Raw genomic sequence first — 13,500 nt, 5'->3', positions numbered from 1 at the left:
TCCAATATTGATCATGCAATGCTTTCACAACAACTTGAGGCTTATATTCTTCATGTTAGAAGGCATACATCTTTTGCTACTTGTAAAGATGTTGCAAGTTTAGCTACAAAGATAGTTGAAACAGAAAAGCACTTGGTTTTTCCATTGGTGTACAAAATAATTGAGTTAGCTTTGTTATTGCCTGTTTCAACTGCATCTGTTGAAAGATCTTTCTCAGCAATGAAGATTACCAAGACTAAATTGCGCACCAAGATCAATGATGATTGGTTCAATCACTTAATGGTATGCTACATCGAAAGAGAGATATTTAAGGGTCTTGATAATGTTACAACCACGAGAAGATTCCAAAGGCATAAAGACTAGAAAAATGAATTTACCTCGTGGTGTGAATCAGTGGTATGTCGTTATCTGGCGCATTTCAATACTTTAACGGCTCAACTTAATTATATTTTCAAACTTTCACGATATATGATGTGCTAATCAAATATATTTATATTGTAGGGTCTGTTTTTAAGAATTATGATTATGGTATATTATGTATTGTCGCATTTAGTTATGAAAACTATTCAAATTATTCTACATTTTTTAACATTTTTAAGGTATTATTATTATTATCTTTTTATGTTTTCATTATAAATATTTACGTAGTTCATAGACTAGCTCAGGCTATTTATAAATCCTAGATCCACCAATAGCCCAGAGCACGGATAGTTCAGCACGTGAGCAGAGAAGATCCACTCCTACCGCAGAGTCATGTATCGTCCGATTCCGTGCCGCGATCATTCGTACCGCCGCAGAGTATACCGTCTCGCCCTGAATCAGAGTCAATAGAATGATTGAGACCCTAGCTAGTAGCCAGCATTACGGTACATATCTGTAGGGCGTAGGCCCCATGTAGGGGGTGTTTGGTTACCCCAAACTAAACTTTAGCCCCTATCACATCGAATGTTTGAACCTCCGTTCCGGGTATTAAATGTAGTCGGATTATAAAACTAATTTGTCAGCCGAAGATTAAAAGACGAGACAAATCTAGTCCAGTTGGTTGGGTCTATATTTCATACTCCTATTTGAAAGTCAAACGCTTGATGTGACCCGGGCTAAACTTTAGCAGGGGCAACCAAACACCCCGTAATATATTGACATGCATGCGAAGGGAGACCACACGAAAGAACAGCATCTCATCATCAATCAAATATAATCGATCAAATGTATGTTGCACGAGACTGCGACCTGTGCCCGCCTCCTCCCTTCGCATGGACGAAGAGGCACTCGCTTGCTAGCTGCGAGCTGCGGCCTACGCGGATCCCAAATATAATCAGTTAATCACCAAAGGTAAACGACACTAGCTACGTAAGGCAGCGTGACAGGTGCCGGACCCGGACGGCTTTGTATTTGTCGGGCATTACAGGATGCTGTCCAAGCACATGGTCGCATCACATGGATAGATCACGTATCAATGTCTCGAGCCGGAATTTTCTTTTCTTCTCCTTTTTGAACAAGAGGATCAAGGCGTGCGCAGTGGACGATTTTTTAAAGGTCACTCTAGTTCCTAGGTTGATATAATGATATGTAGACATATAGTTAGGTAGGGATGAGTGATACAATAAAGAAAACACAGAAAAAAGATTCGAACTTCCGACCTGGGCTGGAAGGTGACGCAGAGTTCATTAAGTTTACTAGGACGAGTTCGGAAACCATATTTTTCTAAGTAATTTTTATTTTATCAAGGAAAATTAATTTATTTTTTTAAGAAAATAAGAATTATTTGGAAATATGGAGTTCTCAAACTAGACCTTAAAAAGTAAAATTCGCTCGCAATTTCTATCAGTACTATATACCCATGCGTTATAACGAAAGACACTTGTGTACGTATAGGTCATTGTTTAGTAATGCTATCAAAAATCATCTCACCAATCATAATAAATGTTGAAGTCTTCTATTTTGAACAACCAAAATTTGGCTCAATGTCACTATTAATCGAAATAGACAAATCGTAAGTTGGTAATATAGGATCGAAATAAAGAAGAGATTTCTATTGAACAAATTTATTGTTTAGAGAAGAGATTCCAATTAAAGGAGCATCGTTTTTTATTATCTAGTATTATACAACATTCAGAGCACTCATGGTATACAAATACAGACATAGCAAAATATACTCTCTCTATACCAATTATATAGAGAGACACCACGATACATCTCTCATGCACATCGTAAATGGCAATGGTCGTCCGTCTCAAAATGGCATAGACGTGAAGACAAGTGCTGGCGCCCGCGCACACGCGTCACGGCCTACACCACAATCTCCAGCGTCCACCAGTACAACTCCTGCTCCAGCACGGGAAGGTCCATGGACATGAAGCCGACCGGTGTCGGCGTCATAACTGAACTCCACTTCCTCTGACTCCAGCAGACACCTCGCTGGCTCCCGTGAGCAGTAGGCATCGAACCGGCCACACCCATGGACCCTAAGCGCCACAGCCTTATTGCTGGCATCGCTGGTCACTGCGCACTCTTTGATGCCCCGCCGATGTTTAACATGTCGAGCAGCCAACCAACGGGCGCAGACAAGACCCTGTCGCGATTGGTGGAGTGGGCAGACATGGAACACCTTGTACTAGAGCGGTCCCAGTGTCACGGGCAGTACGGTGCCACGGGGCAGCGACAGCAGCTCCCGCACATGGTGCATTTACACCACGGCCTCGCCGTCCCACCCACCACCGTCACCGGCGACGTGCACGGTGCCAGTAAGCGTGCCCAGCAACGTGTCGTAGGCGCGCGTCCGCTTGGTCGCATCAAACCACATATAAAAGGGAATGTAAAATATGTTACTATGAAAATACAAAAATTGGGGGTCATACTTTGGAGAATAGTGTGTAAAAGTATAGAAAAAGCAAACTCATCTCAAAAGTATGATCCTTAACTGACTCAAAGGAACCAACTCATATTGTTATCATTGGTGCTGAACTTCAATCAGTATCCAAACTATTTCCAAACTAAAGGATGAACAAAACTAAAATTGTAGTGTTAAGTGTACTTGAAGAAAACTTCTTTGTAGATTGTGGCTGATGTCGGTGTTTAGTGTCCGACCGCATACCCGGGGATACCCTTATGGTGCTTTTGGGTAGGACGGTGTTGCTGATTGTAGCTCGATGGTTCGTGCTGGGAGCACGAGAGAGTAAGAGAGAGACAAGCTATTTTCTGCAGGTTCAGGCCGCTTTGAGAGGCGTAATACCCTACTTCCTGGGATGGCTCTATATGTGTGGTATGTTACAAGTGGTGTCTCCAGAATGGAGAGGGGCTAATGAGATGAAAATGATGGGGTTCCCCCTAGGCCTTATATACACGACCGTGGGGCACTCCCTACATACACGGTGATCACATTCTTCTAGCATATCTCCTAGCTAATAGCGAACTAACTTAGCTTGTCTTAACGAAAACCCGCTGATTCCATCCCGATCTATCCCCGATGTTCGAGGGCGTCGGGCGCGGGGAAAACGGACAGTTCCTTGAGATTGTGTGTAATCCAACGGACGATCCGGGCACGAGCCCATTGCCTTCTTGGGTCAGCCCATTTCACTTGTGGTCTTTATGCGGCCCACGACGAGACGACCTTGCGGAGTAACTCGTCTGTGGCCCCATGCAAGGGTCTTTCGCCTTCTAGTAGACCCGGGGGATATTTGTCCCCCACAGCCGAGATACTATGATTTATCCTATTGGTGTTTTTAGTACAAATAGCTAGATTTTGTAGTTTTTTGCATTTTATAAACGGAAAAGACACTGGTCATATGGACATAGAGTTTTGCATGACAATATGAGTTTACATGTGTCACTATTGTATGCTTCGAGTTATAGAATTTAAACAAAGGTTATTGCAGAGGAGGCAAAATAGAAAGAGTTAATATATCTCAGCAAGAATTTCAAAGGTAACAGCAAGAACCTCTCTAAGGTCAATATATCTCAGCTGCAGTTCCAGCTGTGCTTACAGCCCCTCAGGCAAGCACTCAATTTGCACAGGTTACAATTCATTAATTGGTACTGATGGTCGAGTTTGTACCACATGCTCTCAGGTAGCAGACAATGGAGAGCTCAATTGGTCATGTGATGGATTGGTTGTATCAACTTGGAAACAAAAAATCTTGAACCACTGCCTTCTCTAGTCTTCTCCAAATCAAATGGAGCAACCGTTGCATGCGGCCTCACCACTCGTGGCTGTTCAACCTAGGGAAATGGCTGGTTAAACCAACTTTAGGTTTTGTTTGGGTACTATAGTATTGACCTCAATCCACATGTATTGAGGTGGATTGATGTGACACCTCAATCCACCTCAATACATGTGGATTGAGGTCAATACTATAGTACCCAAACTAGGCTTTAATGGGTTTTGCCCAAAGCTGAAACCCTGCTGGTCACTTGAATTACCATACATCGAATTCTGCTCACTCTAGAAATGCAAGTCATTGTTCGTTGTTTGCGTCCTTGAAGGCAGAACGGATGTCCTTGAAGTTAGTTTCACGCCTTTCCAATGGCATCCAGTTATCCATAGCAAGTCTCGGCTGAAAATTAATGCGCCTGATTGGTTACCCACACCATCTTTGGTTGCTTGTATGTGGGAGTCACAACCTGCATGAATGGATGAAAAATAAGCCATTTTGATGCTATTAATCTGTATCCACCCATACGCTCAAAATTATCATATCTCGCTAGTCAGTGCGGCGCCAGCCTGCACATGGACGCGCAGCCATCCAATCAGGCTGAATGTGAGCTTTCCCATTGGGTGATGGGGACCACATCATCTGCTTCTAGACTGTGGAATCAGAGTTGGTGCTTTTAGTTAGGTTGTTCCTCAAGGTCATCTGCTCTTGACTTTGCAAGACCAGATTTTGATGTGGTGTTTGAGCATAATGGGTATCAATCTTGGTTGCACTTGCAAATTCCACAAGATAATTTGCAAAGCATTGGCTTGGCTATATTTTTGTCGCCATTACTCTTGAAACTGAACAATCTAGTAAACTTACCTTCTTTTGTGAGAATAGATGATTCAGGGGAAGGTGGAGGCGTATATTGTTTAGGTCTTTTTCCTCTAGAAAGAGGGAGAGGATTGACAGGAGGTGATTGTTGGTCACTTGTTCTCAAATGCTTCGAATCAAGAATAAGGCAACACAATCGTTAATTATTAGGGACCTTCGTCTTCCGAAGCATTATCTCCCCATGGATATAATGATCATCAGACGAAGGTCATGAAGAACAGGCCTTCAACACTTAGCATGTAAACATGAATGCGAGAGGACGAAGACAGTAATTGCATCTCATTAATTCCTTCATATTCGCATCCTATAAAACATGTATGAATATCAGCAGAATTCATATTACATTGATACCTTCGGTTTGCTCGAAGGTAGAGATGTGAGAGAGTGATTGCAATTTAGCGTGAACAGTACAATGTTACTGTTCATCTATTTATAGACACGGGACGCAGCCCGGGTAAAAGTACATTGATGTCCCCAATATTCACGTATGATCATAATACTAGTCATTAAGGACTAAGTAGTATTTTCCTATTTCGGTCAGCATCATCATTATACTTCATCTCCGTTATGAGCCGAAGTTGTCCATCTGGTGATAGCTTCGACGTTTACTCTTATCCTCTTTAGATCTGGCTTCATCTCATGTGTCTTCATCATGAGGAAGAGGCTTGCATCCTAAAGACAAAACTTCCTGTAATAGCTTATGCTGAAAACAAATGGTTAATTATGTTTTTGAGGACCTTCAGAAGAAGAAGGCCCCAACAGTGATGAAGCAGGCTCTATCTTCCAAGGAGAGACCTTATCTGGCTGTGGGATAGTAGAAGGCTCATCCCAACGCACCTATAGTTAATAATAAAGAAAAAAAAGTCCATAGGCATAAGATTTAAGATCATAATGGAATTAAACATTGAATAAGCTACCTTCAAGTATCTCCAATTGGAATAAGACCATAGTGTGTCAAGATTTTCACAGCCAACTATTGTACTAGTAAACCTAAAGGACAAGATAAAAATACATAAAAACTACAAATAATGAGCAGGTACAATGATGGGGACCAAGTAACATGAATGAAGCTACAGAATACAAAAGGTTAATAAGGAGGTTACCTTTGCTCTGTTGCCTCTTCCCCTTCAAACCTCATCTCGAATCTCATCCTAATAGAATAATTGTTTTTTACTAACTCCATATATTGATCATATGGTATGAAGTCATAGGAACACCCTCATGTCTAGTTAAACTCAATTGATGAAAATATATCAAAACCTACCAAAGTTGAGCTGTGCAAAGGCGCACCGGATAGGTCCGGTGGTGCACCAAACCAAGTGCGTAGAGGGGCTGTAAAGTGGTCTGGGCTGGCTGGCACACCAGACCGGTTTGGTGGCCTACCGGACCAGTTTACTAGAGAGGCCATTTTGAAGCTGAAAGAGAGCTGGCGCACAAGTCCAGCTTGGTGGCACACCGGACTGTCAGAGATCAACGACTTCATTTCTGATTCCAACAACCGAGTTGACGTGATAAGGCCCCGGTGGTGCACTAGACCGATACTGTTCACCTAACTTGTTAGAACAATCACCTGCTAGGACAGATTGACAAGGTCTGGTGGTGCACCAAACCGGCATTGTAGAAGGTCTAGTGCACCCACATTCAGAGCACTTTTTGTTGTATTTCTCCAACGGCTACAAGGGGTAGTTGGAGCTATAAATAGAGCTACACCAAACTCGCATTCATTGCTTGCATCAACTCCAAGTGATGCAACTCATCCCAAGTGCCACTTTTAGTAGAATTGAGCTAGAGAAGAGTTAGTGCTTTCAGAGCATTTATTTGAGTTTTGTTGCAACCAGTTCTTGTGTTTCATTCTTGTTGGTTACTTGATTTTGGCTCCTAAGAGAATACAAGAACAAGGCAACACAAATGAGAAGATTCTTCTTCCCCTTTAGTAAATTCCCTTCTACGAAGGAGTTGACTAAAGGGAGAAAGTTGCATAAGAATGAATTCTTAAAACATATTGAGTGTAAAGGAATTATACAACTAATCATAATAAGAATGACATGGCAAAACATCTTAGGCAATCAACTCAATTTCACCTTCTTTCAATGTGAATGATTACAAATATACCTTCGGCTTTACAAAAAGGAGCACGAAGATGAGATGAAACACCTTTGAAGGTAGAGAAATTCCAAGGTGCTCCATTTTTCAGTGTCCGCAAATGCATACATTGTTCCTCTATTTATAGTGGTGAGTTACAATGTAGCACCCAAAAATCCTATTTTTGAGATGTATAACAAAAAAACACTTCCAAGATCTAAATAAATGTGGTTCCAAATAAAAGATTAAATGAACAGAACCACATATAATTAATAGTCTCATGTACCCGGAAGTATTCTTCACAAGATTCGAATTAAATCATCTTTTCATAAAGATCATACATTTGAGACTATCTTCTAATAAAATAGGTAATATTCCCCTAAAAGAAATAAGGTTTGAGTTGTAAGTTCAGAAACATTTGTTTAAATAAAATAATAAATAAATAAACAAATAAAATTATACTTCATTCTCAAAATGAAGTTTTGTCTATGTATTTAAATGAACTTGAAATTTGAATGTAGATTGAATTGGAAATTGGGAAAGGAAAATAGGAAAACAAAAAGAAAGGAAAACAGAAAATGGTAAAAAGAAAAAGATAAAGAAAAAAATAGAGTCTGGGCCGAAACCTTGTTGCCGGCCCAATACCGCGCGCGCCGCGCAGCCCATGTGGCCTCCGGTGGTTAGCCCGTCACCGTAGCGCGCCCTCCACCCATTGGACCTGCATCTGACATGCAGGGCCCTTCGGCCAGCCTCCCCCGCTCTCCCTGGTGTGTGGGCCCAAATCGTCAGTTTCTTCCTCGCAATGGAATGCGGCAACGGAACAACCCATGGTCGACATTGCCGCGCACCCGGGGATCTCGCAGGCGGTTCGTGCTCGGCCTCCGGGGTATAAGTATCTCCGTGCCATGCTATTGCTTCATCAGGTCCTAGGCAAGGTTGAAGAGAGTGCTGAGGCGGGGTTGGTAACCGGCGTGAGAAAATGGTTCACCACCGTGTCTGTGCTTGGCAATCTGCAACCTCACCGCGGCAGTAAGAGCAGATCCGGATGAATAGCTTTGCGCGGGTCATGTGTTTGGGAGAGTTTGGTGGCCGGGGAGGGCTCAATTGCTTGTCAGAGCCGCCGTATAGTCATCGGGTCGCGTGGGCTGCTCGATTCCAGCCACTAAAACTGGTAAGAGTAACTCATTAATCAATTCACGGTAGCTTACGCCTCGTTTGGGACCTATAAGTATCGGGAATCGAGCATCGGGGCACATAAGGGGCCCTCGTCGGTGATGCTCCGTCGGGTGTGGGTGGCGTCGGCGCCGTCCTGGCCAATCGAGGGGGCGGGAAGGCGCGGGTGCGCCGTCCGATCGTGCGCCAGTGGTTGGGATTAGATCAAACTCATATCGATTGGGAGGGTTGACCAAACCCGTCCGATCAAGATCGTGTGGGGGGATTGAAGCTAATTAAAGGGATCTAGGTTGATCGTGGGCCATTGATCACAGATCCTGCGGCCCGGATTGAATACCAGTTCACACAATACACTGATCTAATATGAGCCCTCAAATTGTAACACCCCAGGTGGTACCCAAGGCACTGGCTCAATACATGCACTCATGACCTGTTATCACATGTGTTAAGTGGAGGAGAAGGAGCACCAAAACTTTGGAAACCATGGGTTAACTAAGGAATGTTCATGACAAAAGCAATAACCAAGAATTTTATGCAATTCTCACCTTGGACAAAAGAGGCTCAAACCCTAGACCCCCTCTCGAGCCATTAGACCCCCAAACACTGGATTAATGGAAATGATAAGCAAATGAACATTTCATGATTTAAACCATTTACCAAAGTTGAAGTACATTAATATACCTACAAGAAGTAGTAAAGAAGGTATTCCAAAAAGATCCCACAAAATGCTCAAATTCAGCCCCCAAGAGAAGAACACCCTAGGGCAACCAATTTTTCTCTAAGTCAAAAACCAGCCTTCTTCCAAAGATCATAGATGTTCACCTAGTTGCTGGCGCCAAATCCATGGGGTCCAATTGACAAAAGGGAGCCAAATTACCTAAGGAACACACTGGAAAAGTTTAAACCAAAGCCATGACCGTTTGACATGAGTTGACACCTGTTTTGTCTCGGGTTGAACAGTGCCGACATCACTGATTTGGCGCCTCCATATCTCCCAAGCCATAGCATATCTCCCCTTGGAACTCACATGAACTAGGTAGCTCTAGGTGAGGGAAGAAATCTTACACAAGCCATATGGCAAGATTCGCACGTTTGGGTGCTCAGCAGACGCAAGAACTTGGGCAGAATAACACAACCACGTGTTCGACGTGCCTTGGCAACGCCAGAGCACGCCCCGACGCTCGGTCCCACGCGCGCTGCGCCATGCCAAGTCAGACCCGTGCTCGCGCCCGCGCCTATAAAGCCGACCGAGGCCTCAACCGTACGCCCCCGTTCGCTCTCAACCTCGCCGGAGCGCAAGATCACCGGCGATCGCTCTGTGCACGGTGTGCCAGCAGCCGCTCGAGACCCGACCACCATAGACCAGCCACCCTAGCCATTCCCCGCCCCGTCCGACCCTCGGGATAGCCTCTACGTACCTCGGTGAAGCTTCTAGAGCCAGGAATCGAACTCTACCTCGCCGGAGACACCGGATCGACGTCGCCGGACTTCAACCGACCGTCGGCGCACGTAGACCGAGCTCCACGGCCGGAGCACACGCCGCCGATGAGCCCGCCCGCCTGCACACGTGGCCCGACCGATTCCGGCCATCACCGTCGACGAGCCGTACCTCGAAGTGACCGCCAGGACCTCCCAAAGCTAACCCCGCCCTTCGTTGGACCTCCCTTGTCACCGACTGTAATCTCGCTGACGGGGAGTACATCCTCATTCCGGAGCAAGGAGTTGCTTAGGAGGTAGCCCAGGAGCCAGCACCAGAGCCTGCCATCGAGGATCTGCCTGCCCCAGCTTTCGAAGGCAAGCCCCGATTTTATGCATAACCTATTATATATGCTATTTTACTGCACTTAATGTTTGTAGGCTTGTACTGTGCACTTAAGTGTAGGAATTGACCGAAACCTTAGTTGCATGAACTCAGGTTTTCCCTTGTGATGGATACTAGTATGCTAGGTCGAGTAGCTGCTTCACTAATTAGGGATCTCGGTAGAAGTCGAGTGATTTTTCTAGCACTCGCGTGAGGTCAGGAATTGGTTGTATCCATTTTCATATCATAATGATGATGGTCTGTGGACAACGATCCATGGGGACTAGTTGTCTATGAGACGAAAATCAGAATAAGGATTAAGGTGTGGTACCGTGTGTCAAGCGTTTGAACGTACTAAACACATGCCGAGAAATATGGTAAATCGGTAAGCCTAGTACCTAAGTGAACCTGCCCGCAGACTTTACCCCTCACACGACCTGAGACATGGTCTCCCATTCCGGTTTTGGTGGGTGCAAGTGCGGTCACTGCACGACGGCAGTCGAGGTCAGTGAGGCATTATACGCCAAGGCGGTGAGCCCTGATCTGTTGACGGGGAATCGATGGGGACGGTTGATATGTGTGAGGACGGAGTGCCTCGCCATGTCATGTGTTTAGGTTTACCTTGCAAGGTTTAAAAACTCGATTCGAATCGTCTGCTTCTTGAAGCTAAAGAGACTGCTTGATCCATGCTACTACATTGAGTAACCAGTGGAAATGTGTTGACTTGGCAAAAGATGTTGATTGCTAAATGCTTGATACCATGTATGATTAGATAGATACACATTTAGTCTTAAGAGAGTCACCCTAAAACTTGAAAAGCTAAACTTGATTTTAGACTCAACTAGTTTTTTTGGCAAACCAAACCCCTCAGCCAAACAGCTGCATGTCTAGAGTTAGAGGAGTAGACTCCTCACACCGGGTAAGTCTAGCTGAGTATTAGTATACTCAACCTTGCTTGTGACATAATTTTTACAGGTTCTCTGGAGGACATGGTTGCTAGAGTGACTTGGCCGTCCATCTTGCCACCAGGTTGGACAGTCGAGTGGGACCCTACCTCGGCAGAGGAGGAGCATGAGGAGTGATGGGCCAGGCTTCCCCATCCCTCCGATTATTTACCGTTAGTTATATTCCGCTGCATTCCGAACAATGATCACTACTTTTGATAAACTCCGATGATGTTGTAATAAATTAAATACTCCTTAATGTATGGTTTTATGCTTTATTGTATTTGCTCTATGCCTCACCTTCGAGTGAGTACGTGGTACTTGATCCTGTTAGTGGCCTCGTCAGACTAGATCCGAGGGACTGACGTTTTATTCCTATTTAAGTGTGGTCTAGCCTTTAACGTGGGACTTAGGCACTTAAGTTGGAATAATTCGGGCGGTTCCGCCACAGCTGGTATCGGAGCTTGTACCACCACAGAGGAATCAATAAACCATAATTACTATCCTTTTCAAAAAGTAAAACTTGTTAGCAACCAATGTTGGATAGATCGGTAAGGCGATAGGGATGGACATAGAGCATGAAGCCTTAGGATATTAGATGGGTAGCTAGGTGGCTATTTGAATGTGCCCTACAGGATACTATAAGGGATGGGGATTTCTTTATTCCCTATAGGTTGAGGTGAGGCCGCTTAGGACGAGCATGCATGCATCATTTTGATCAAACTACTTAGTAAGTGGTCAAAAAGTTTAAAAACTATGCGACATGGTAATAAAAGATTAAGTGTATCTCCCACATCTCCACATAACCCTGGGAAAGCCAAGCCCCAATCCACTTTTATTTTCTTAATTCTTTTTCTTTTTTGCTTATGCTTACCCTTACACAGATGACTTCTCACGAGTCCTTATAAGGAGGGAACACACATTCCCACACGAACGGACTTGCGCAAGAGGGTTTTCCCCGCATTTTGTGGGAGGTGCTGCAGGGAGCCAGTTATACGACGCCTCCCCAGTATGCGGTGCAGTTGTTCGAGGAGCACCGGGTACCCCGCTATAGGGTGAGGATGACCTTGGAGCCTCATCCCTTGCATCTGGGCTGGCGTTTGTTGGACTCCGAGTCTTTCGGATACCGGGCTGAAGACACTATCGAGGCCATTGCTCTCCACGGGCTGACGACCTTTTGTGGCTTTCACCCCTTGGAGCTATCCACTCATTCCATTGGCTTGTTCCCCACTGAAAAGGAGGACGACCCAATGTGGAAGGATCGAGTGGAGCATGCCAAGGATGTGTGGGCTCTTTACCTAGGGCAGACTGCTCACCTAACGGTGCGATGCATGAATGCCCTGTACCGTCTGCAAGCAGTGTGAGGTGAGGCAATGTCCCAGCTGATGGGCCTGGTGGAGGCTACCAAGATCACCCTGGATAACAGGGAGGACCTTATGGTAGACCTATCCACTGAGCTGGTGGAGAAAGACCTCCAGGTGGAGCAGATGGCCACCCAGATCCAAGAGCTTGAGGAGCAAGTGGAGCCAGGGAGAACACCATCAAGGTTCTCGAGGATTAGCTCCTAAACACTCAGCAACAACTTGAGGAAGCCAACCAGCACCTGGATATGCATCATCAGGAAATCCAAGACATGGAGGCCGAAGGGGCCGACGAGGATGTTGACATCGAGGGAGGAGAGGAGCCGGAGCCTGCATCCAGCTTGGACACCGCTGGCTCAGGGAGACCACCTTCCCCCGAGTCCAGTGTTGCCTCGTTTGCCCATTAGGTTTCAGAAATTTGGATAGAAGTGTGCGGCAGTAGAACTCCTCAAAACTAGCTTAGCTTTTGCACCTTTGGGGTACTAGGCTAGGAAGAGTTGAGTCTTTTGAGCACTGCTGTAACCGTTAGAAAACTCTTTTGGATTTATGAATGATGGATGATGTCAACTTTAAGTTATGAAGAAAGTTTTATGTCATGTGGTATCTTTTATGAAAAATGCAAGGAAATGTTTGGCATTCTACAAACTTTGTCCTTTCAAATCTTTTACCATGTATGAACCCTGATGTCAAAAGTATGATATTAAGAGCATCCTAAATTTTCAGATGGCAGGAAGAGCGCGCCGTGGACAGAATGAGCGCATTCCTCCACCACCGCCGCCGCCTCCTACCATGCAAGAACTGATGGCTCAGCATAATGAGATTCTGCGACAGTTGGCTCAGCGTCAGCCACCACCTCAACACTATGGTGGTGGTGATCACCATCAGCGTCCCCCAGCAGCAGCCACTTATCAGGAGTTCCTCAGCACTCAGCCGTCGTTGTTCACTCGGGTAGAGGATCCCCTTGATGCTGATGTATGGCTCAGAGTGGTGGAATCCAAATTCCCACTGCTTAATGGGGTTTTTTCAGATGTGGCCAAGGTTCATTTTGCCACCCAGCAGCTTCGCGGACCCGCGCGGACATGGTGGGATCACTTCCTCGCTATGCAGCCAGT

The 13,500-nt window shown here is 45.1% G+C and overlaps 1 pseudogene; it reads right to left on the bottom strand.

The window, feature by feature from the left end:
- Window positions 1-2,686: 2,686 nt before the first annotated feature.
- LOC103633972 (auxin response factor 4-like) lies at window positions 2,687-7,775 on the bottom strand (annotated as a pseudogene).
- Window positions 7,776-13,500: the final 5,725 nt, after the last annotated feature.

This window comes from Zea mays, chromosome 7, assembly GCF_902167145.1.
Source record: "Zea mays cultivar B73 chromosome 7, Zm-B73-REFERENCE-NAM-5.0, whole genome shotgun sequence".
Classification (NCBI taxonomy): domain Eukaryota; kingdom Viridiplantae; phylum Streptophyta; class Magnoliopsida; order Poales; family Poaceae; genus Zea; species Zea mays.
This window is presented reverse-complemented; position numbering and strand designations above follow the sequence as displayed.